Source organism: Orcinus orca, chromosome 15 (genome assembly GCF_937001465.1).
Source record: "Orcinus orca chromosome 15, mOrcOrc1.1, whole genome shotgun sequence".
Taxonomy (NCBI): domain Eukaryota; kingdom Metazoa; phylum Chordata; class Mammalia; order Artiodactyla; family Delphinidae; genus Orcinus; species Orcinus orca.
This window is the reverse complement of record NC_064573.1, coordinates 9,615,359-9,641,797: the sequence shown is the minus strand read 5'-3', so window position 1 is coordinate 9,641,797 and position 26,439 is coordinate 9,615,359.

The window sequence follows — 26,439 nt, the reverse complement described above, 5'->3', positions numbered from 1 at the left end:
GTAAAGATGATCCAAAATCTTGGAAATAAAATGAAGAAAATACAAGAAATGTTTAACAAGGACTTAAAAGAACTAAAGAGCAAACAAACAATGATAAACAACACAATAAATGAAATTAAAAATTCTCTAGAAAGAATCAAGAGCAGAATAACTGAGGCTGAAGGACAGTAAAGGGACCTGCAACATAAAATAGTGGGAATAACTACTGCAGAGCAGAATAAAGAATAAAGAATGAAAAGAACTGAGGACAGTCTCAGAGACCTCTGGGACAACATTAAGTGCACCAACAGTCGAATTATAGGGGTCGCAGGAGAAGAAGAGATAAAGAAAGGGTCTGAGAAAATATTTGAAGACATTATAGTTGAAAACTTCCCTAATATGGGAAAGGGAATAGTCAATCAAGTCAACAAAGTGCAGAGAGTCCCATACAGGATAAATCCATGGAGAAACACACCAAGACACATATTAATCAAACTATCAAAAATTAAATATAATGAAAAAATATTAAAAGCAGCAAAGGAAAAGCAACAAATAACATATGAGGGAATCCCCATAGGGTTAACAGCTGATCTTTCAACAGAAATTCTGCAAGCCAGAAGGGTGTGGCAGGACATATTTAAAGTGATGAAAGAGAAAAACCTACAACGAAGATTACTCTACCCAGCAAGGATCTCATTCAGATTGTACAGAGAAATCAAAGCCTTTACAGACAAACAAAAGCTAACAGAATTCAGCACCACCAAACCAGCTTTACAACAAATGCTAAAGGAATTTCTCTAGGCAGGAAACACAAGAGAAGGTAAATGCCTACAAACCCAAAACAATTAAGAAAATGGTAATAGGATCATACATATCGATAACTACTTTAAATGTAAATGGATTAAGTGCTCCAACTAAAAGACATAGACTGGCTGAATGGATACAAAAACAAGACCCATATATATGCAGTCTACAAGAGACCCACTTCAGATCTAAGGACACATACAGATTGAAAGTGAGGGCATGGAAAACAATATTCCATGCAAATGGAACTCAAAAGAAAGCTGGAGTAGCAATTCTCATATCAGATAAAATAAATGTTAAAATAAAGACTATTACAAGAGACAAAGGACACTACATAATGGTAAAGGGAACAATCCAAGAAGAAGATATAACAATTGTAAATATTTATCCACCCAACATAGGAGCACCACTATACATAAGGCAAATACTAACAGCCATAAAAGGGGAAATCGATAGTAACACAATAATACACAATAATCGCAGGGACATTAACAACCCACTTTCACCAAAGGACAGATCATCTAAAATGAAAATAAATAAGGAAACACAAACTTCAAATGATACATTAAACAGGATAGACTTAATTGATATTTATAGGACATTCCATCAAAAAACAAAAGAATGCATTTTCTTCTCAAGTGCTCATGGAACATTCTCCAGGATAGATCATATCTTGGGTCACAAATCAAGCCTTGGAAAATTTAAGAAAATTAAAATCGTATCAGGTATCTTTTCTGACCACAACGCTATGAGATGAGATATCAATTACAGGGAAAAATATCTGTAAAAAATACAAACACTTGTAGGCTAAACAATACACTACTAATAACGAAGAGATCACTGAAGAAATCAAAGAGAAAATTTTAAAATACCTAGAAACAAATGACAATGAAAACACAATGATTCAAAACCTTTCAGATGCAGCAAAGGCAGTTCTAAGAGGGAAGTTTATAGCAATACAATCCTACCACAAGAAACAAGAAACATCTCAAATAAACAACCTAACCTTACACCTAAAGCAATTAGAGAAAGAAGAACAAAAAAACCCCAAAGTTAGCAGAAGGAAAGAAATCATAAAGATCAGATCAGAAATAAATGAAACAGAAATGAAGGAAATGATAGCAAAGATCAATAAAACTAAAAGCTGGTTCTTTGAGAAGATAAACAAAATTGATAAAACATTAGCCAGACTCATCAAGAAAAAGAGGGAAAAGACTCAAATCAATAGAATTAGAAATGAAAAAGGAGAAGTAACAACTGACACTGCAGAAATACAAAGGATCATGAAAGATTACTACAAACAATTCTATGCCAATAAAATGGACAACGTGCAAGAGATGGACAAATTCTTAGAAAAGCACAACCTTCCGAGACTGAGCCAGGAAGAAATAGAAAATATAAACAGACCAATCACAAGCACTGAAATTGAGACTGTGATTAAAAATCTTCCAACAAACAAAAGCCCAGGACCACATGGCTTAACAGGCAAATTCTATCAAACATTGAGAGAAGAGCTAACATCTATCCTTCTCAAACTCTTCCAAAATATAGCAGAGGGAGAAACACTCCCAAACTCATTCTTCAAGGCCACCATCACCCTGATACCAAAACCAGACAAAGATGTCACAAAAAAAGAAAACTACAGGCCAATATCACTGATGAATATAGAGGCAAAAATCCTCAACAAAATACTAGCAAACAGAATCCAACAGCACATTAAAAGGATCATACACCATGATCAACTGGGTTTTATCCCAGGAAGGCAAGGATTCTTCAGTATAAGCAAATCATTCAATGGGATAAACCATATTAACAAATTGAAGAAGAAAAACCATATGATCATCTCAATAGATGCAGAAAAAGCTTTCAAGAAAATTCAACACCCATTTATGATAAAAACGCTACAGAAGTAGGCATAGAGGGAACTTACCTCAACATATCTACAAATCTACAGCCAACATCGTTCTCAATGGTGAACAACTGAAAGCATTTCCACTCAGATCAGGAATAAGACAAGGTTGTCCACTCTCACCACTATTATTCAACATAGTTTTGGAAGGTTTTGCCACAACAATCAGAGGGGGAAAAGAAATTAAAGGAATCCAAATTAGAAAAGAATAAGTAAAACTATCACTGTTTGCAGATGACATGATCCTATACATAGAGAACCCTAAAGATGCTACCAGAAAACTACTAGAGCTAATCAATGAATTTGGTAAAGTAGCAGGATACAAAATTAATGCACAGAAATCTCTTGCATTCCTATACACTAATGACGAAAAATCTGAAAGAGAAATTAAGGAAACACTCCCATTTACCATTGCAACAAAAAGAATAAAATTCCTAGGAATAAACCTACCTAAAGAGACAAAAGACCTGCATGCAGAAAACTATAAGATGCTGATGAAAGAAATTAAGGATGATACAAACAGATGGAGAGATATATCATGTTCTTGGATTGGAAGAATCAACATTGTGAAAATAACTATACTACCCAAAGCAACCTACAGATTCAATGCAATCCCTTTCAAACTACCAATGGCAGTTTTCACAGAACTAGAACAAAAAATTTCACAATTTGTATTGAAACACAATATACCCTGAATAGCCAAAGCGATCTTGAGAAAGAAAAACCAAGCTGGAGGAATCATGTTCCCTGACTTCAGACTATACTACAAAGCCACATTAATCAAGACAGTATGGTACTGGCACACAAACAGAAATATAGATCAATGGAACAGGAAGAAAGCCCAGAGATAAACCCACGTACCTATGGTCAACTAATCTATGACAAGGGAGGCAAGGATATACAGTGGAGAAAAGACAGTCTCTTCAATAAGTGGTGCTGGGAAAACTGGACAGCTACATGTAAAAGAATGAAATTAGAACACTCCCTAGCACCATACACAAAAATAAACTCAAAATGGATTAAAGACTGAAATGTAAGGCCAGACACTATAAAATTCTTAGAGGAAAACATAGGCAGAACACTCTATGACATAAATCATAGCAAGATCTTTTTTGACCCACCTCTTAGAGAAATGGAAATAAAAGCAAAAATAAACCAATGGGAGCTAATGAAACTTATGAGCTTTTGCACAGCAAAGGAAACCATAAACAAGAAGAAAGGTCAACCCTTAGAATGGGAGAAAATATTTGCAAACAAAGGCAACTGACAAAGGATTAATCTCCAGAATTTACAAGCAGTTCATGCAGCTTAATATTAAAAAAACAAACAACCCAATCCAAAAATGGGCAGAAGACTTAAATGGACATTCCTCCAAAGAAGATATACAGATTGCCAACAAACAAATGAAAGGATGCTCAACATCACTAATCATCAGAGAAAAGCAAATCAAAACTACAATGAGGTATCACCTCACACTGGTCAGAATGGCCATCATCAGAAAATCTACCAACAATAAATGCTGGAGAGGGTGTGTCGAAAAGAGAACCCTCTTGCACTGTTGGTGGGAATGTAAATTGATACAGCCAGTATGGAGAACAGTATGGAGGTTCCTTAAAAAACTAAAAGTAGAACTACCATATGACCCAGCATTCCCACTACTGGGCATATACCCAGAGAAAACCATAACTCACAAAGAGTCATGTACTACAATATACATTGCAGCTCTATTTATAATAGCCAGGACATGGAAGCAACCTAAGTGTTCATTGACAGATGAATGGATAAAGAAGATGTGGCACATATATACAATGGAATATTACTCAGCCACAAAAAGAAATGAAATTGAGTTATTTGTAGTGAGGTGGTTGGACCTAGAGTCTGTCATACAGAGTGAAGCAAGTCAGAAAGAGAAAAACAAATACTGTATGGTAACACATATATATGGAATCAAAAAAAATGGTTCTGAATAACCTAGGGGCAGGTTAGGAATAAAGATGCAGACGTAGAGAATGGACTTGAGGACATGGGGAGGGGGAATGGTAAGCTGGGACGAAGTGAGAGAGTGGCATGGACATATATACACTACCAAATGTAAAATAGATAGCTAGCGAGAAGCGGCCGCTTAGTACAGGGAGATCAGCTCGGTGCTTTGTGACCACCTAGAGGGGTGGGATAGGGAGGGTGGGAGGGAGATGCAAGAGGGAGGAGATACGGGGATATATTATATGTATAGCTGATTCACTTTGTTATAAAACAGAAACTAACACACCATTGTAAAGCAATTATACTCCAATGAAGATGTTAAAAAACAAATAAAGTAAATCAACTAAAATCTTGGGATTCCATGAGGTGAAAAGTAACAAACACACAGATTAAATGGGAAAACCAGGAGTCCAGAGATATAATCAATACCAAATAAAGATAATCTGAATATGTTTACTTCTAGGGTGGTGATTTTGTCCTCTGAATTATTTTACAATCTCTACCTAAGTGAAAGTTATTTTCTAGGGACAGGTTACTGGGACCTATTCCTTTTGAGATTCTTGACTATTTCTAATTAAGAAATACATGAAGAAGTAGTAGATATAGGTGTGATCTAATTAGTTTTCTAAGGCAAGTGACCTGACTTCTCTAGTCCTCAGTTTTCTATCCTATATTGCTTGTTGTGAGGTTCCAGTGAAAATTGACATGAAATAGTTCACATTTCCAACCACATAGAGTATGGCAAGGAGTAAACTTGCCACAGTTTGCTATAAGCACTGAATGTGGACAATAGTCTTAATAGTTCAGAACACGATTGCTTCAGCAATGCAAATAGCATGAGCATTAGCAGAACTGCAGCTGTTTCCCTACCCCCAAGGCCATGGGATAGATGCTGGGCCTAGACGGATGCTGCACATGCAATGGATTTATGTTGCAGCTGAGAAATCTGGAGCTTAAGGAACCTCCTGCTTTTATAGCAAGTAGTAAGCAAGCCAGCTACATAATCAATCCTGAGTAATGGCAGAACCAAGAGAGAAGTTGAGACCTTATAGTTTTGATACAGTCAGTACAAATTTCAGGAGCACAAAAGTCTCATGGAGAACTGCCTCACAACAGAAAATGTTATTCAGAACAAAACTTTGAATAATATGAAGCATCATTACCCAAAAGAAATAAAAATATACATCCACACAAAAATGTGTAAGTGTATGTTCATAGCAGCATTATTTATAATAGTCAAAAAGTAGAAACAACTCAAATGTCTACCAAGTAAGGGATGAATACACAAAATGTGGTACATCTGTAAAATGGAATATTATTCAGCAGCAAAAAGAATAAAATACAGATACATGCTACACGTGGATGATACAAGCCACACATGGATGAAACTTGAGAACATTATTCTAAGGAAAAAATCAGATATTGTAATGATTCTATTTATATGAGGTGTCCAGAGTAAGTGAATATATAGAAACAGAAAGTAGATTAGTGGTTATCTAGTTCTTGGAGATGGGAAAGAGTGGAAATGGGGAATGATTGCTAATAGATACAGAATTTCTTTTTGGGGGTGATGAAAATGTTTGAAAATTAGATTGGGTGATGACTGGATAACTGAGTGTCTGTGTGTGTGTGTGTGTGTGTGTATATATATATATATATATATATATATATATATATATAGCACTGAAATGTAGTCTTTCAATGGGTAAATTTTATGCTGTATGAATAACATCTCAATGAATCTTTTTTTTAAACCATTAAAAAAATAAAAATAAAAAAACCCTTAAGGACTGACACACGTTTTAATAAATTTCTATGCTTCATGTTTATGTGAGGTTAATAACAAGAGTATTTGTGGAATAAATTAAAATGTTGACAGGATCTCTGATCAGTAAACTCATGTTCATTCAGATTTCTCCCTACTCGCCCTGTCAACCGAACGTGAGGGCTGTGATAGGTACCTTGGGCAGCCTTCCCACCAAGTTACTGACTTCCTTTCCTAACTCTCTCAGAGTCAGCTGTTCCCTACACTATTGAATCATATTTTTATATATATATATATTGGGTTTTTCTTTTTTCTTTTATATTGGAGTGGAATTGATTAACAATGTTGTGTCAATTTCACATGTACAACAAAGTGATTCAGTTATACACATACATATCTATTCTTCTTCAAATTCTTTTCCCATTTAGGTTATTACAGTGTATTAAGCAGAGTTCCCTGTGCTATACAGTAGGTCCTTGTTGGTTATCTATTTTAGATATAACAGTGTGTACATGTCAATCCCAAAGTCTCAATCTATCCCTCCCCCCAAACTTGGTACCATAAATTCAGTTCTCTAAGTCTGTGAGTCTGTTTCTGTTTTGTAAATAAGTTCCTTTGTATCATTTTTTTAAACTAATGTCAAGTGTGGATCAGAAAAGGCTGACATACAGTACTTTATCTAAGTACTTCTCCAATTTTAAAGTGTCATTTTGATCTAAACTCAAGTGCATTTCTCTTTCTCATATCTAAGTTCTTTTTTTTTTTTCACTAAAGACCCAGAGCATGGTTTGGATAAGAGACATTTATATAATCACCTCATATTTTGCAGTTTTCATTTTTGTTAGCAATTCTCTTTCAGAATAATTACTTATTTTTTCCCCTTAGGGAAGAAAGCATTCACTCACTCATTAATTCATGTATTATTCACAAGACTTTAGTAAATACAAAGTATCTTTCAGAACCTAGGCTGAATCCTGAGGGCAAAGAAAATTGCCGAAGCCCAGCTCTGCTCTGTAGAAGGGTAAAGACAAAGGACTGGGATATCTGATGGAAAGCAAGTCTGACCTATTCACTGTTCATCTACCCGTGTGTCCAGTCCAGACATGTACGATTTATGCTATTTTTTCCCTCTCATTCACATCCTGCAAACAATGAGCTTACTCTTGGACTTCACTTTCTCTCCATTCTGACCTAACAGTGTCTGACCAGGATAGTTTGTGTAGCCTGCTTTTATTACTATGTATTTCATATCAGATTTCACCCACTTACAGTATATCCTTCTATATTCCAGCCCTAGTTGTATATTTAGATAGTAATCCATATTTTCTCTTTCCTCTCCTCAAAATTCCCCCAGGCTACCCTTGGCAAACTAGAGCTCCCAGGCCAAGTGTAGCTCGTGGCTTATTGTGCAACCTGTGACCTAAAAATATTTCTTACAATCTTAAGGAGAAAGAGGAGGATGAAGAAACAGGAGAATTTACAACATAAATTTACAAATGGAAGGACCACATGTAACTGTCAAAGCCTAAAATGTTTACCATCATCGCTTTACAGAGAAGAGATAAAACCAAACTTACTTCGTTGTCATACAAGAACTTTCATGATTCAAGTTAGAGTTTCAGGATGCCGATATTTAGAGTTCAGCCTTTTTTCCCTGGCTGCAACATGGAGGTAAAGTTAGTACCTATTTCATAGATTTATTCTTATAATTCAAGAGGATAATGCATGCAAAGTATTTAGTGAACTCTCTGTGTAAATAGAACCGGGCTGCTGCCTCATTTTTTACTACTTGCCCATCGCTGTGGGGCGCTGCTAACAGTGCCTGCATCTCCCATCTCTGTGCATTTGTACATGTGGTCCTTCTGTGTAGAAAACATTCCCATAATTCATGATCCTGGAAGTACCTACACAGCTTTCCAGTTTCTGCTCAAATACCACTTCCTGTCCATAGCCTCAATACTTTTCGTTTGCCTGGCACAGTGATCCTTTTCCTGTGGTCACACCATACAGTTTGACCATTCCCCACAGAAATAAGCTTACTCAGTGCAGTTGCCTCCGCAAGACTAACCACTTGACTCTAAGCATTTTTTTTGTTAGAAAATACCTCTTTTTAACTTGTGTACTGAGTGCTAATCTGATGTACTATAAATTTAGCTCTCAATAAGTATTTATTTATTTAACACATTGAGAGGAAGCAATACCAGATTTTAAATCTCTCTGTCTGAGAACGATCTGCTCTTCTTATCAATTGTCACATGCATTCCATCTCCAGGGCTGGCTAAAATGTCACAGATTAAGGACATGATAAGGAGTCTAGTAATTCTTTATTCTTGCTTTCAGAACTTTTTCTCCTCATTTAGTTACTAAATTGTTATTTGCCCCTTTGTGTACATTTTCTTCTGAAAGGAGAATAAGAATTTCCTAGCTTGGTAATGTTCATCTTCAGAGCATTTCACTACATAAAACCAATGAAGCCGTCCAACTGCGTTATACACTAATTTTTACTTCATTACTTAGGTAATCAAACACAACAGTGTGAGCATTAGTGTCTAATAAGGACACACCTTGATAGTTGTTCGGAATACGAGTAAGCGTTAGCTGCCTTTAACAATTCTGAGTCATTATCACATCGAAAAGATTCCCAGGGTGAATTATTATGGTTATGAAAAATAAATATAAATGACAAAGAACATAAGAGTAATATATTTAAATGAAAATTCTTATATGCATGGATAATAAAGTCTCTTAAAAGTTTTAAGAATATTTTCTTTAGAAAGTTGAAAAATTTCAAGAACAACAATAAAAAATACATAGGGGCCAGAACCATACTGTACTGTGTCTTGGGGACTTACTTAGACTTAGAGAAAGTCAAGGCTTTACTATGGTTAGTGTTCAAAGAACCTTGAAGTAGTAACTGTCAAGTCCTTTGGGTGAAATCCTAGAGGATTATCAGTATTCTTCCTCTATCCTGCCTCGCTGGCTCCTCCCCAGCTATTCAGGACTTTCTGGCGAGGTTATACACCAAGATTTCCAAATAAGGATCCTCCAAGACTGATATGTAATTACTAGAATATATTGAAAGGAGAGCAAGAAAGGCACAGATAAGGACATATGCATACTTTGTTTATTGACAGTTGGTGTGTAAAGTAGTATTTTGTTAATATTTTTATTTGATGTGTAGTAAGCAAAGTCATTTTCCCCTAGTGTCCCACCCAGGAAAACATAGGAACTGAATTTCATTAAGGTCTTTTTCAGAGACAATTTGCATAACAAGTGTCAGCATATATTTTGAAGTAAAGTAGATTACAAAGTGACAATTTTAGTCACTGACTGAAAAGCTGATCCCTGTTTTCCTGAAGTCTTCCTTTGGAATTGATAGTTAAAAGTTGTCAATATATTCAGTCATTTTGACTCACAGGGAATTCCCTAGCAGTCCTGTGGTTAGGACTCTGTGCTCTGACTGCCAAGGGCCCGGGTTTAAACCCTGGCCGGGGACCTGAGATCATGCGAGCCATGCGGTGTGGCCACAAAAGAAAAAAAGCTGGGAACTTCTCCTTGATCCCAGTGCCTAACATTCTGACTCACAATAATGACAATAGTCTTACGTGGTTCAACCTATATTGTTATTAAAGGTGGTAACGGATGCTATAACAAAGTCAAATTATTAAATGATAAATCCAACGTTGTGTAAGTATAAAATTTCTTCTCTTTGGTCCCTTTTAAAAACTTACTGACCTTATTAATGTAGGAGTTAATGTTTTCATTATAAACAATAAAGGGGAATAAAAAAAAAGAGGTCATATAATTAAAGGCACAATTTGTGGAAGAGCTTCTCTAAAAGCCCTGACTCCTAAGGAATTCATTATCCTTCACCAGTTAACATGTAATGCACCAATCTTTGCATATGATCTGGTTCTTAGTTACTTATTTCACAAATGAAATTCCAGTTTTCTACCCAGAGAAAGGCCACACAGATCATGTTTTCTTTCGGATTCTTCAGTCCTGGTAAAAATAATACATGCCCTTATTATAAAGTATTTTTATTATAAAGTATGAGGTGCAGCATCAATGACAAGTCTATTAGAGGAAGCATAGTTTCAGTAAGTGTGTATAGAGGAGGATCTGCCTCCCATGATGTATTTCATTTCTGAACATATATTTTCAAACATAAGTAACATTCTCTTCATTTTCATATTTGACACACAGATTTCCAAGCCAACAAGAAAGTGTTTCTATTCTGTGTATATAGCTAAAGTGTCTTGATAATATTTCAAAGACTGTCTGGGTTAGAAGTTAGAAAGGTCAGTAAATAGCAGGCTTAAACTCTTGCCCCATGAGAGGGTGATGTTGGGTTTCCTTCTCACAGCACTGTTTCCTTGGGAAAAAAATAAAGGGAAAGGGAGGAGTGGAATGATGGGAAAGAGTGGGGGGAATTAAAAGGGAGGGATAAAAATATACATATATATAAATCTAAAAACAGGTAAAGGTATAATGCTGCAGGTGTCACCAGGCAATCATGATTATTGTCTTGACTAGTGCACTGAAAGGACGAAGAGTGGACATGTGGACCCTAAAAGCCATCTTGGACTGTACGACTGACTGTCACAACAAGAATCACAACAAAGCATGCTCTTTCTGGGGCCTGGAACACCCCATTCCTTTCCCACCCAAGCCTCAGATCCCAGAGCATATTAAAGGTTCTGGTGAGTGAGAGCCTGTGGTGTCCACCCTAGATTTCCCCTCATCCAACTTTCCCCTTCCTGAGGCCCACTTGGAGGCTGCACTAAAAAGGGGTTCTCCCATTTTCCCCTCTGCTCTGTGCTGGACAAGGAGAGAGGGGCTGATTCCCTGGAGTTGCCTCAGCCTTAGCCCAGGAAAGAGAGCGGCACTGACTTGAAGACAGATGCTGTGTCCTCTCTATGGGACAGAGTGATCATAATTGATCCCAAAGGCCCAGGCATCACCGTATATTTGCTCAGCCTTTTACCCCCATATTCTTTCAGCCACCAGCCTCCATGACCGGCCCCTGTGTCAGCACAAGCCCCAACTCTTAAGGTTACTATAACAACCCTCACATTTATTCCCTCGGCAGTCAAGTTTATCCTTGGAGACTCTGGCCACACCAGGGCCCAGAGCAATTAACAGATGCATCTGCCCAAAGCTTCCTTTTCTACTGGCACGTGTTCCCTCATTGCCAATTTCACTTAGACTTAAAAGAGGGAGAACACTTGAGTACATGAGAAGCAGCTCGCAATGCTCCCTTCGAATGAATACTCTTCGTTTCTTCTGATTCTGGAAAGGTGGAACAGCTGACCCATGAGAGACATGGAGTGGAAACCCAAACCAGTTACCATGAATGATGTGGCCTCTGGCACCATCCCTGGCACATGCCAACATGCCATCCCTGTGCTGGGACCCCTCTTCCACATAACAGTTTCACCTGTCCCAGCACAATCGGTAGGGTGGTCTCTACTCTGACACCCTAGAGGAACCTAGGGGCTATTCAGGGGCCTTGTCAGAGCAGATGCTGATCTGCTCCCCTGTCCTCTGTCCCCTGAATGCATAGCCCTTGCTGTGGACCAGATTAGCCAGCCTCACTTCGTCACAAGCAACCACTGGCCACATGCTCCAGAGTTTTAGACTGTACAATGCCCATCATGTCCTAATGCCCGATCATAATGAGACGCTGGTAGCAGAGATGCTGCTTAATTATTGCACATGAACGTGTGAAGGCTCTTCATTGAGGATGATGATGAGAAAAGCCCAGTGATGTATGGACGCACACTCTGTTATAAGTGCAACAGCGCTGGAGCAGAGACCTGGATGTGGGCTGCAACTCCATGACATGTCTTTGAACCACTTGCAAAGAAACCATTTTCTCTGTCAAAATGCGATACACAATCCAGTCACATTGGCACAGCTTGGGATTTGGTTAGAAATACAGAATCTCAGGCCCCATTCCCATAACTGCTGAGTCAACATTTCCATTATAACAAGCTCTTTGTGTGATTCTTATTCCCATTACAGTTTAAGAAGACCTGCTCTATTCCAAATATCAGCTTAACCTTCCAGGAATCGAGAGCCTCAGCCCATTATTTCATAAGCACTCCTCTTACAATGCACAGAAAAATACAGCGATCACCCAAGCTCCCTGTGTGCATGTCTCAAGGAATGGGTAGTAAGCAGATTTAGTGCTACTGTTAAACAGCAACGATGCCCATGGAGGCTTCTGAGCATCTACTGTACTTGCTTCTAAGAAGGACACACCTCTATCCAGCCCGGAAGAATGCACTGGCCACTTTGCCCTCATAGACCCCACCATCTTCAGGTTAGAGCTAGAGCTACAATAATTATAAAAAAATTTCCAGCAGCCCTTTTGTCCTAGGAGTACAGATGGAGAAAAGACAAGGAAACAATACAATAAACCTAATATAAAGGAGATTACCATAAACTACAATATGTGAAATCATCCCATTTGGCTATATCAGGTATCTTCTTTTTTCTGCCTTCTGTCAAATTTATTGCTGGCTAATTACCTTACCTGATCCAATTTATCTCCTTGTAAAATGTCAAGCTTGAATTATTTTTTTTCTAAGCCCATTTTATTTCAATTAGTGTGTGTATTTGAATGCAGATTGTGTTGTATGCATTATGTATGTGACATTTTTATTATCTACCATGATCTCTCTGGTCCTACTTGAAAAATAAAGACGTTCAGGTGAGACCAGTTCTTAATCCTGGCTGCGTATTAGAAACATCTTTTTATCTGAAAATGTATACTAATACCTGGGCTACAGCCAAGACCAAGCACATTTGAACCTCTGGGGGTGGGGAGTCAGGCATGAGTACTTAAAAAAATTTCCCCAGTGATTCCATCGTATAGCCAGATGGATACTAGATCTAACTAGACTATGCCAGGATTTTAAGCATAGAAAACTTGTTGTTTGTTTGATATTTGCTATGGAAATGCCTGATGTGAAAGAGCCACTTGTCTGATTAAAACCAGGCTGAAGTATTTTTCGTTTGACATGATCACACTCTCTATACCCCGTGAGCACTTAGGTCTAATTTCCAAAGCTCCACAGAGGTAGTTTAGAAACTATGCTAGATTTAATATTGACATTTTCTAAGATTTAAACTTCTATTACTTAAATCTTCATTTAAAAATAAAAGCTGAGAGAACATGTGAAAGACAAATATAGTGTTCAAATCTTAATTTTAAAATGAATTAAGGTGCACTATTTTTTATATTTATTCTATTTTCTTTAACTCAAAGATTTACCTAAATGACAAACATCACAAGAGGTGGCTATCAGTTTTGTATGTATGTGTGTGTGTGTGTAAATTAGGTAGATTTCAATTATGGTTATTTAATGGCGCTCTAAGAAATATATGTTGATATCTTAATGATGCCAAATGTTAGGCAATGCCATCAATCTTTTGTTTTCATATTCCAGACATGGCAGCGGACATAAGGTACACCTTTGATGAAAGCAGGCTATTTATCACATCCATTCCAAAGTACAAAGGCACGCATTTTTCAGCAAGGCATATTTCTCTGAAGGCAGCAGTGCTAAATGACCATCTTTTCAACTTATCCTCCTTATGGGAGAATATTTTAAAGATCTTTAGAAGTAGGCCTGCCAATCTGATTCATTTTCAGAGTTTTCAAACTCGGAGGTGATTAAAGACATGAAAGGCTTCTCCAACTAATAAGCTGTGTGATTTATGCACCTGAAAGACAAAAATAAAACCCATTCCAACAGAAGTGTGATGACTAATTTGCCAGGAAATATAAAGCATGGTTAATCTTTCAAACGTAGGAAGAAACATTATTAAATCAAACTTTTGAGGAAGATGGAGCTGATTCAAATGTTATATGAGTCACACTTTCACCTAGTTAATTAATTCAGATCTCTATCTTCAAAAACATTTTAACAGGAACCCAAGCCAAAGTTTTATGATTGTTACATAAATTACAATTACTCACAGGTTTCAAATGCTTGTTTCTAAAAGATGCTGTGGTTGAGATGAAGTGAATTTATCTAAGTTTATCTCTATTTCAAATTTAGTCCTTCTTCAAAAATTATGACCCCCTGCTTAATAAATTACCTGAATTGAGTTAGTTTTAATCCTCTACATTCTAATAAACAGAGATTTAAATCATTTACTGTTTAGTATAGGATCATAAGGGGCAAACAGATTATATCTTGCCAAAAAAGTCATGTTTTCTCAGAAAATGAATTATAACACACATGCAGTCTGGGTATCTGATGTGATTGACTTCCAAGCCCTAGGTCACCATGCATTCATGTGACTCTGTTTTATTTGTATTGCAGATGTACCCGTAGATTTAGCTTCCTAGAAAGTACGATCATTTTAGGACTTATTATTTGGCTTGTGCTTACTTTTAAAGCTAAAATCAGTGTCTTCTTCAGTAATACTTTGTTTTATCAGGACTGTAAATGTAAATAACATCTTTCTGAATTCAGTTGCCTATTAAAACTTGGCATCAGTTAGATATCAAATAATATCATAGCCCTATATCAAATACTCAAGTTGGAAGATGTTCAGTTCTGCTCTTCACCTAATTAACTGTTATAGATTTGAAAGATTGTTTATATAGATTCATTCAATATTTTCACAATCGAAAGAATGCATATGCTCAGTTAATTTACATGATTTGGGGTCCATCTCCTATTCTTTAGAATTTCTTTTATTTTCTTTATGTTATATGAATCCGAAGTGTTATATACCTTATCAGTTAATAAGTCGGGGGATGCATTTATAAGTGTAGATACTGGGCTTCCCTGGTGGCGCAGTGGTTGAGAGTCCGCCTGCCGATGCAGGGGACACGGATTCGTGCCCCGGTCCGGGAAGATCCCACATGCGGCGGAGCGGCTGGGCCCGTGAGCCATGGCCGCTGAGCCTGCGCGTCCGGAGCCTGTGCTCCACAACGGAAGAGGCCACAGCAGTGAGAGGCCCGCGTACCGCAAAAATAAAAAATAAAAGTAAGTGTAGATACTGACAAGGGTGTGGTAAGGTGCTTTGTGATAAGACTTTGAATAAAAAAGCTTTTATTTTAATAGTGGTATTTGTTCTAACTATCTTTTAAAGGTCTTTGTAACATGAAATAGCTGTAATATAGATCCCTGAAGTAATTGAAAATTACACGTTTCCTTTTAACTCACGTATGTATGCTTTGAATTTCTTCTTCCAATTATATACATCTTCCAATTGTATACATCTTTTAATTGCTGTCTTAGAAAATTCTCAGCGATTAAAAAGAGACACGACATTTTCATCAAAGGAATTTTTGCCTACTTTTTTGTGTAGCTTAAAAATATTATAATTGTAAAACTCATTTTTAGTATGTTTCTTATAATTTGAATGCAACTTTATTTCATGCTTCCTAAAAAACAATTGAGCATTCCAATTATAAAAATTATTTTAGACAAATTGCAAAAAACATATTTGTAACAGGAACTGCAAGTTTCATACTGCTTTCAGAATGATTAAAATGTTGTATCACATTTAATGTTAGTTGTATTTCTGCTAAAATATCTCCTTTAGGATGGCTTTCTGAGCTCTCATCCTCCTCCCAGGTGCAGTAAGTGCTTCTCTATGCATTTTCATTACAGTTCATCAGTTTTCCACCTGATATCTATACATTAATTGTTGGTTTCATTCTCTGTTTCTCCCCAGGATACCAAGGTCCCCTTGAAATTAAAGGCTATGCTTTTTATCATTGTTATTCACAGCCCATAGGACTATGTGTGTTGCATAAAAATGATGGTGAATATTCGTTATATAAATGAATTACTTGAAAATATACATTCAATTTTAGTACCTAATCTTGTAGTTATCATACTATTATTATACCGAATTGTAAACTACAGTGTGTTCTTTTAATGGAAAAATACTTTATGAAAATTTAGAAAAGTAAGTGAAAAACAACAAAAACTCCCAAAGTACTACTGAGAAAGAAAGCATGACTTTTAACTTCCAACAAAGAACATCAAAAACTTTGACCTGTAACTAGACCCAATATTTCAGTATTTTAAAAAGCCATTGTGGTTTCATAATTCCACACATGAGAGACACTGAAATGAGATAGCAAAGTACAAGCAAAGCAGCCATAAATATCTCTGTTGTGTTTCACCGCTAGTCTTTACCTAGCATCTTGACACATGTCTGGGCCTGCATCAGTAGTCATGTTCACTTCTAAACAGGATGTTTTTTTGCTGACACACAGTTTGAATCAGTATACATTATATTCCCCATGACAATATACTCTGGCAACATGAAGACAAATGCATTTTATTCCATTCTAACCACAGTGAGAAATAGCCCATATAACATTTACATGTATAAATTTGTTTCATACAGTTTTCTTAGTGATAGAGTGTTTCCTTTTATAATTCAATGAAATACTTTACAATGCAAAATTTCAGGGTGATAGAAAAATAAGACCCTATAACGTATATATAGTATATATTCTATAGTAATATTATTTAAATATCAGAGTTGAGATAAATAGTATCAAAATTGTGTCTCAGTCTGACATCCCTACATGTAATATGCAGAAATGATAATCTCACTCCCATATTTTAATGTGAAAATGCCCAGACAGCTCCTGAGTCATGAGACTGTAGCTTAAACTGGAACAATTCAATTTGGATTTTCATGTAGCTCAAGAAATTCTCAGCCAGTGATTAGATATCAAGTTTTATTTAATCCCTGTATGAATATCAGGTAACGATACCTCTCAAGTACCCTACATTTATATTTGAAATATGATACAGCAGCTGGTAATTTCTTACAAAACTAAATACACTCTTAACCTATGATCCACAAGTGTGCTCTTTGGTATACAACCAAATGAGTGAAAACATATGTCTACATAAAAACCTATACATGGTATTTATAGTATCCTTATTCATAATTGCCAAAACTTGGAAGAAACCAAGATGCCCTTCAGTAGGTGAATGGATAAACAAACTCTGGTAGACCCAGACATGAACTATCAAGCCATGAAAAGACATAGAAAAACCTTAAGTGTATATTACTAAGTGAAAGAAGCCAAACTAAAAAGTATACTATATGAATCCAACGATATGACATTCTGGAAAAGGCAAAATTATTGAGACAGTAAAAAGATCAGGGATTTCCAGGGATTTGGTGGTAGGGCAGACTGAATAAGAGGAGTACAGGGGATTTTTAGGGCAGTGAAACTATTCCCTGTGATATTATAATGGTGGATACATGCCGTTATTCATTTGTACCCATAGAATATACAACACTAAGAGTGAACACTGATGTAAGTATGGACTTTGGTTGATAACACTGTAGCAATGTTGATTCATGAGTTGTAAAACCGGTACCACTCTAGGGCAGGATGTAGTATGCTAGAGGTGGGAGAGGGTCTGTGTGTGATTTGGTGAGTGTGTGGGGAGGGTATTACGGGAACTCTGTGCTTTTTGCTCTATTTTGTTGAAAATCTAAAACTGCCCTAAAATATAAAGTCTATAAAAATATGCTACACTTCTAAATTGATGCACTTTCTTTGGTTAATTCTAATAAGCTTAGGACCCTCTTTGATTTTTGTATATTGGTGTTAATCCTTTTAACTATAAATTTAATTACAAAGGAAAAGGACAAAATTATCCTGTACAAAATATCCTACACAATATTCACTCATTTTTTTCCCCTTTACTGACAAAACTTTGTTCAGTATAGCAACTTACCCATTGAAAAATGACATTCCCCAACCTTCTTTGTAGTTAGGGGAGTTCATATTTCATAATTATGATCATGAGAAATATGTGAAAGACGTCTGTGAATTTCTACTTTTTTTTCTTTTGTGACATACATGTCATCCCTTTTTCTTGTTTTTCTCCATTTTTCTTGCTGAAACATGGACATGGCAGTCAGTCATGGTGGCTGCAGCAGGCATATTGTAACCTTAATGAAAAGTTCAAGAATGTCTCAGTATCCTCAGCTTTGCCCGATTCCAGACTTCTAGCTTCATGAAACAAACAAATAAACAAGGACTTCTAATCTATTCTTGGAGGTGACATGATTTCTGTTACTCACAGCCTAATATAAGCCTAACTATTCAGAGAACCCGTATAAAATGCTAAAAGTAATCACTGACAATTGATTCTAATTGATAACGAATGCTTGGGCGGTTAAATATGGGACCTTTTTGGCATTCTGGAGATTATCTTCTCTCTCTATTAACACGGAATTCCATTATTCAACTTTAATGTAGAATGAATACCATAGAGAAAGGCTTCTAAAAAGTTTTTGTTTCCTATTACAGTAGCTTTCTTCCTTTCTAAAGCCTCTGTTTTATTTACACAAATGCCACAATCCCATATTAACTGTCCTTACTAGAAAGAGAGTGAAAGAGCTTCTGGGAGATAAAATGATGGTGAAGACATGGTATTTGCCCAAAGGTTTGCAATCTAGATGGAAGGAGAAAACATATGCAAAGAGATAAATATAATGTAAATGTGGAGATGAAGCAAAATATTTTTCAGTTCAGAAAGAGTAAAAAAGGAAAGAAAACAGAATAATATAGTTTGAGTGAAAGATGCCTTTAGACCAGAAATACAAGTTGATGCAAATTTGAAGAGATGTTTGAATAGAAGCTCAAGGCATTTGGACTTTATTTGAAAGGCAGTAAAGATATTAGTGTGTTTGCTTAAGGAAATGTTATAGAGTGCAGGCAGTGAAATGCAAAGAGACAGATGAGAGGTGTTTTTTGAAGTGAGAATTGACAGGAATAGGTAGCCATATTCACATTCACTCAATTGTCTCAGTAGAGTCTGTTTGCTCTTTATTGTAGAAAGTTGAGCTCTGAGAGAAAAAAATTTTGGGAGGGTGGGGAAGAGGTTAGAAAACAGGAAAAACATATAAATAAAGCTAGTTTCTTGATATTTATTTTTTGTAACAATTTTTGGTTCTTTCCCAATGATGAAATTCTCAAGTAAAGAAATCTGTAAGAAGAGTTTCTTCTCTAGCCATGCCATAAAGAAGATAAAGAATTTCTGCATACAGTGTGAAATAGAACACTTGGTTATTTTTACTTCGATCCAAGTTACAAAAGAACAGATAAGTAAGTAGCTAAAATCTATGGAAATGAGAGGCAGAATTGTTTTGGAAGAAATAACAGAAAGGTTATTTCTAGCTGGGGAAGCAGCCACCTGGTGTCATTTCTGAACAGATGTAGAGAAGCTGAGAGTAGAGATGTTACGGAAAGGTTGTTTGATCGTTTTGTTAAAGTTTTTCAGAGAATTATGTGTGTTTGTCATAATATTGTGAGGTATACCTGACAAAGCATGAAATATTTTATTCTGATTGAGAACGACTGACTGTGAACAAATCTGATGTTGGAAAAAGAAAAAACATGGGACAGTAAAAATAATAAATTCAACTTCAAGGAGAGTATGGTGGTTTAATATCTTCATCTTTTATTATTTGCATTTTCATTGAATTAATTGCTAACACCTTTTATCCAATAGCACAGTGGAAATGAGGCAATATTTGCATGTATCTGGAGAGAATATATAAGAAAAAAGAGATTTATTATAAGAAATTGGCTCAAGTGATTATGAAGGCAGAGAAGTACAAGATCTGCCATCTGTAAGCTGGAGAACCAAGGAAACCAGTTATGTTTGAGGTATTGTTGTTACTCTTATTAACTGTTGTAAAAATTAGTGAACTACATAAGATCTCTGCAACTTCATGGTTCCCATGAAGTAAGTGAGAATTATAATACCAACAGCACAGAACTGAGTGAGCATAAGACGAAGTACTGAATGCATATGGCCTATATTCATTCATTGCTTCTAAGTGAAATTACTGTTACTACTTTTTTTTTTTTTTTTTTTGCGGTACGCGGGCCTCTCACTGTTGTGGCCTCTCCCGTTGTGGAGCACAGGCTCCAGACGCGCAGGCTTAGCGGCCATGGCTCATGGGCCCAGCCGCTCTGCGGCATGTGGGATCTTCCCGGACCGGGGAACGAACCCGCGTCCCCTGCATCGGCAGGCGGACTCTCAACCACTGCGCCACCAGGGAAGCCCTATTACTACTTTTTTTAAACTAATATAGTATCTGGCTCATGTTTTCTTTGCCCCCTCTACGGGTCTATTATAGTATCTAGTGATGTCAATTTTTTTAAAAAAATCTTCGTATTCAGTAAAATGTTTGTGTATTTTGTGTTTGTTTTCACTCATTTCTAGATCTCTAATGTCTATTCGGGGAGGCATTCAGAACACAATTGAAGAGGAGAAGGAGATTTGGTAGAGAAGGAGCCAGCTCATATATACTAGCCCAATTATAGGGAAGTAAAACTGGTAAAAGACTAGAACAGCTTCTAAGGAAAACAAGTATGAGACTGGAATTATGTGGAATAACAAAACAAAACAATATAGGAGCTCCACTAGTTAGACGTCAAATCAGAGGACCTGGGTATTTTGCCACAGTCCAGTCTTCAAAACTCTTTTGGACTCAGTTTCTTCCTCTGTGAAGGATGAATATTATTAATTGCTTCAAAGAGCTGATATTTGTTGATATAATGTGATGACCTGATAAATAGTAATATGTGGGTTATCACTGCCCCATACTCTCCATGACAGTAGAGGACACCATTCTCTTGTTAAAAAACTGGCTGTTGCCCCCATGTAACAGCTAGCCAACCATAGGAATTCTACAAGCGTTTGTTACACAATGAAAGAATAAAGTGGGGTCATTGGTAATCTGTTCTCCCTAGGAAGACATAAAAACACCCAAGCAGAGTGAAGGAGATTTAAAGAATAGAACTTCCCATACATTTCAGTTGTTATTGCTTGAATCCATAATCTGAGGAGAGAGATGGAGAGGAACACCCCTCTTTCAATTTATCATTTGCCAGGTTTTCCCACTCAGGTTATCATGGTGAGGAGAGAAGCAAAGATACATTCTGTTTTTTAATAAAGACTGCTACTGACTGGTTCCTCTCTCATTTGTAGACAAAGGCATGACATATTGGATGCACAGAGAGAACTTAAATATTTAGACTCATACTTAAAATTTAAATTAATCATTCATTCATGAAGCACTTAACACCATATTTATCAAGGCAGTGTGTCAGCATGTGGAATAAAGATATGAAGAGAAAAAGAGACAGAAAGAGAAAGAAGGAAATCAATCTCACAGCCCCATGTCCTCAAGAAATTCATTGTCCATCAGGGAAAACAAAAATATATATAGGCAAGCACAATAAAATATGATTAAGAGCAGAGTTTGCACAGGGCCTGAGAGAAGGGGAAATTAACACTGCCTTGGGTATTTCATTTATTAACCTACTACTAAAGTTTATTTCCTGGTGAGTGATTTTAAAAACACCATGCTTCCTAGGTACAATTAAATTCAATTTAAAATGTATTTCGTGACATTCTGTGAAAAATACTTTACAAATAGCTCAGCTCTAGGAAACATGCTGATCTTTGAGACACAGCTCTTATTCCAAAGGTTTTGGGGTATTATTATCACAACTTACACACTTGTAAGTATATCTCTAGGTGTAAAATGTAATATCACCGGCCCTAAGCACCACAGGAATTTAGAGTGGGGACAGAGTAATGTGATCTAAAGGAGTTTCAAGGGGTTGGGGGTGGATTTGGGATGTGAAATGTGGGATAAAGACAGTATTTGTGTGGCTAACATGTTAATGGGCATGAAATGATTAACTAGATAGTCTGAGCTGCCCTCGCCAGGCAGAGGGAGAAAATCTAATACTGTTGCACAGAGGGTATCATTGAGACATGGTTACTGTGTAATGGTGAACGTTTTTCAAGCTGTTCTCTAACTGAAAACTGCTTTCTGGCCAAAAGAGAGTGGAATGTAATTACTTCCAACATCACTTAACAGTGATGATCAGAGAGAAAGAACAATAGAGCAAAGAGCTGAGCACTTCACAAATAGAAATGCACTTTTATTTTCTTCCTGAAAAATAAAAGGAGAAATGAGAAAGCATACTGAAGGACTACAAACTAAATTTACATTTGCATGGATTTGCATAGTAGGTGCTAGACACAAGGGAAGCCAGTATTTTTTATTACACGGCATAAACATTTTGATCTTTGAGAAAGAAGACAGAATGAGGAACTGAATATTCTCTGAAATTAATAATCACAACACAGAACCATGGCAAGCATACTACAAGTAAAGCAATGCTACCTTTGTGCTATGAGAATTCCCTTTAGCCTTTTTCCAAAAGTCATGAAAACTAGACTTGGAATAGAGTTCAGAAGAGTGAAAAATTTGAGTATCACTGGACCGAAATGAGATAGCAATTACAGAATGTCATCACTTTCAGTATTTCAAGGGCACTTGAAGAAAGCCCAGAAAGTTAGACATTCTGTCTGAACAAGATGGACAGAGGCTGAAAACAACCAGGCAGAACACAGCCAATCGGCTGCCTCTTTTTATAGACAGCACTGGTGGACTCCAGGCATTACCTTTGTAAAACTCGCTGTATGTTCTTTTACATGGTTTTTTTTTTTTTTTTTTTTTTGGTTGTTGTTATTGTTTTTATTTTCAATCTTAATTTGAACTTCTAATCGATCCTAAAAATCAAATATTTTAGATTTTTAAGTTCATTTTAGAGGTGGCTCTAATGTCTTAGAGTCCTATGAAACAAACCAAAACCTAAGCCAGAGTGAATTCCTGTAAACGAACTCACATTGGAGAAAAACAAAATTAAAGATAACCAATTACACACAGCCCCTTAGACTTTCCCAGATAAGGCTACCTGCATTGCTTCTGCATCTGCACTATAAAAGCCTATAAAATGCTCCTGTCCCCAGCATTCCAAACCACTTCTGGTTTGGCACTGCCTGACTGGAATCAAAATTTGCTCAAATAAACTCTAGAACATTTTAGTGTTCCTGAGTTTACCTTTTAACAGATTATTGTGCTTTTCTTAAATATATTATAGAGTACTCTACTGTTAGGGATTCTAACTATATAGCACATTCAATTAAAATATGCCAATCTTATGAATATTTAACAGATTGTAGTGAGTATAATTCTCAACATGTGATAAAAAACCATGAGATAAAATGCCAGTTTTACCATGAGCAACCATAGCTATAAAAGAAAACATCGTCTTCCCTAGATACATTGCAGTTAGTTTGTGTATGTGCAGGTTGAGACTGTGTATGATGAGACAATTAATAGCTTTTGAAACTGTTACAATGAAGAGTCCGTTTCTCAAACATGAGTCAATACTCCAGCAGAAAGAGATCATGACCACCCTCCCAACTTCCTCTATTTCAACCCCTATACTAACCCAAATACTTGGTACTACAGATAACTTAGCAATGAAATTATAGTTTCTTTTTGCTGTATCTGCTTTTGCAGTTTATACCATATGGATTAATTATGTAGAAATTCATGATAATTGATTCCGAATTTTCAATAAATAGCAGAGATACATTTTGTTTCAACACTCCATATTACTTCATCAAAATTAATTTTTTCTATTTTCCATTTTCAGATTCTTCATTTAGCTTTCTAATATATTGAAAAAATATATGCAAACATATAAAATCTATTCAAATATAAGTTTTTATTGCTTGTAATTCAAGGACTAAAAAAAACTTCACACTATTTTTGACAAAATTATATAATTGTAATTTCATAATTTAAAAGTTTATCATTTAAAAGTTTAAATTTATAATTTAAACTTTATAATTATAGATTATAATTATATAATTTTAAAGTTATAAAGTTTGGACTCCTGTTCAAAGAAAAAAAGTAAATAAAAACAAATATTGTCAATGTATAATTAATGTTTTATTACAATCAGTGATTTTTATTATTGTTGGCCTTATAATTAACTTAGTGATAATGTGATATTAATTCAAATTCTTAAGTCATATTCATAAGCCAGTGAAATGATTCAGCACAAAAACTCTGTTTGGCTCTAGGTTCATTGGATTATATATTTTATTTATATTCCTATATAAAAATGTGGTTTCAGTTAGAAAAACTTCTAATCAAATCATTGTGTTTTAACTTGTGTTGTTAAAATAAATATCTGCTATATGAGTCATCAGTATGTTTCCTCTGAGGAAATAAGATTGATTTAGAAAAATACTCCCAAAATAGATTGTAAAAAAATATTATTACAGTTACATAATCTATGACTAATATTTCTAAGAAAAGTCTTGATCTTATTTCTATAATATTAATGTTTTCTCTATATCTGACATTTAAATCTTGTTTTACAGATTTTTTTTAAGTAAAATATTCCTGGGGCTTTTTAGATAAGATAATAAAACTATTTAGTATGATGAATAACTGCCGTTTGTCATGGCTCTGGTATATATATAGTCTCCCCTGACTTACCTTCAGCCCATTCATTCTACCCTCCATTTCCTCACTGAACTTTAGTCACAAAACTGGTTTCTTTGCATTGCTGAGCAGCCCCATTTCATGCTTCAGACCATCAGGCCTGCAGTCCTGTCCACCTGGACACAGGCTTCATCCGCCTCCTCATTGGCTGGATCCTGCTTGCCTGCCAGGCTTCAGCTTAAGTGAGACTTCCTTGGAACCCAGAATTTATGGAGGCTCTCTCACTGTTACCTATGTTGCTTCCTCATCAGAACTGCAGTAGGGGAATTAAGGTATTAAGTTTTGTTTTGTCTTTGCTAGTATATAAGAGTAAGAGAGGCAGAGGCTCACAGCAACAGACGGAGTGTTCACTATTCTTTTTATTATTGATGCCTTAGTCTTCTAGGGCTGCCATACAAAATACCACTGGGTGGGTGGGTGGCTCAAACAAAATAAATCTATTTTCTCACAGTTCTGGAGGCTGGAAGTTCAAGATTAATGTGTCAGCAGGTTTGGTTTCTCCTGAAGTCTCTCTCCTAGATGTGCAGATGGCCACTTTCTCACTGTGTGCTCATAGCCTTTTCTCTGTGTGTGCATCCCTGGCATATTTCCCTGTGCCCTAAAGTCCTCTTCTTATCAGGACACCAGTGTGATTGAATTAGGGCCCACCCTAAAGCCTTGCTTTAAGATAATTACCTCTTTGAATGTCCTAACTCCAAATACACATTTTGAAGCAGTGGGGTTTAGAGCTACAACATATAAATTTTGGGGGAACTCAATTCAGTCTTTAACAGTTGAGGTCGTCATTATTCTCTGTTCTCTATTTTATTCCAACAAGTTAGACTAGCTTATGTTTTCTTCCTGCACATTCATAAAGAAAACCTCCCTTCCTGAATTTTGTGGACTTTTCATCACGAATCATTTCAGCTATAGCACTTATCATTAATTATGTATATCATTAAAATAATAATTGTCATCTCATTACAGTCTTTTAAATTATCCTATCATTTATCCTAGCTAATATTTAGTGAACATTGACAATATTCTATACATATTCTCAGGCCTTTCCAAGTACTAATCTTCATAATAACACTAAGAAATGGGAACTATTATGAGCACCTATTTTACAGATGAGAACATTGAGGGACAAAAGCAGTAGATGGAGCCTCTGGGATTTTATTATAGAAACTCTGGCTCTAGAGCTCAGGCTCATAATCACTCCATTGTGCTGTGTTTCCTCTGTAATTTTAATATGGTAAGATTCATGAAGGCAGAGGTTGTCTACATCCTGGTCTTCATACTGTAATCTCATAGAGGGCTAAGACCACAATCCTTACGTATCAGAGTTAAAAATCTCTGACTTTACTCTCGGTTTCCTTGATGAACACTTCAACTGTCTCTTTTCAGAAACCCAGAGATGTTAATTAATCTGTGACTCCTCACCTCTCTTGTTATTTCTTGTCTTTTTTTGCTTTCTGATAAAGGACTGAAGTGCCCATAACATATACATTATCTGCTAATTGCTAGGAGGTGGAGACATTATTACTCTGAAATAAAGCTTCGACTTTCCCACGTGATTTTTTTCTTTTTTCGGTACACGGGCCTCTCACTG